Source organism: Rhinolophus hipposideros (assembly GCF_964194185.1).
Source record: "Rhinolophus hipposideros genome assembly, chromosome: 5".
In the NCBI taxonomy this organism is placed as follows: domain Eukaryota; kingdom Metazoa; phylum Chordata; class Mammalia; order Chiroptera; family Rhinolophidae; genus Rhinolophus; species Rhinolophus hipposideros.
The window spans coordinates 100,826,549-100,826,767 of NC_138051.1; positions in this window are offsets into that span (position 1 = coordinate 100,826,549).

The window sequence follows — 219 nt, forward strand, 5'->3', positions numbered from 1 at the left end:
AATGGCTGTCTGGAATCAGAGCGGGAGTCCCAGGGTCTTGTAACACTTCGGCTATTCCAGTCCTTCTTTGCACACACCATGTATTCTCAGGGCAGTGCCGTGTGTGTAAGTAGTACCTTTCCAACTGACACTGGAGTCGTACAAAGGAGGGACCAGTTCCCCAGCCACACACCTGGCTTCCCTGAAGAAAGGACCCGAAGCAAGCCAGGAGCACCCAGT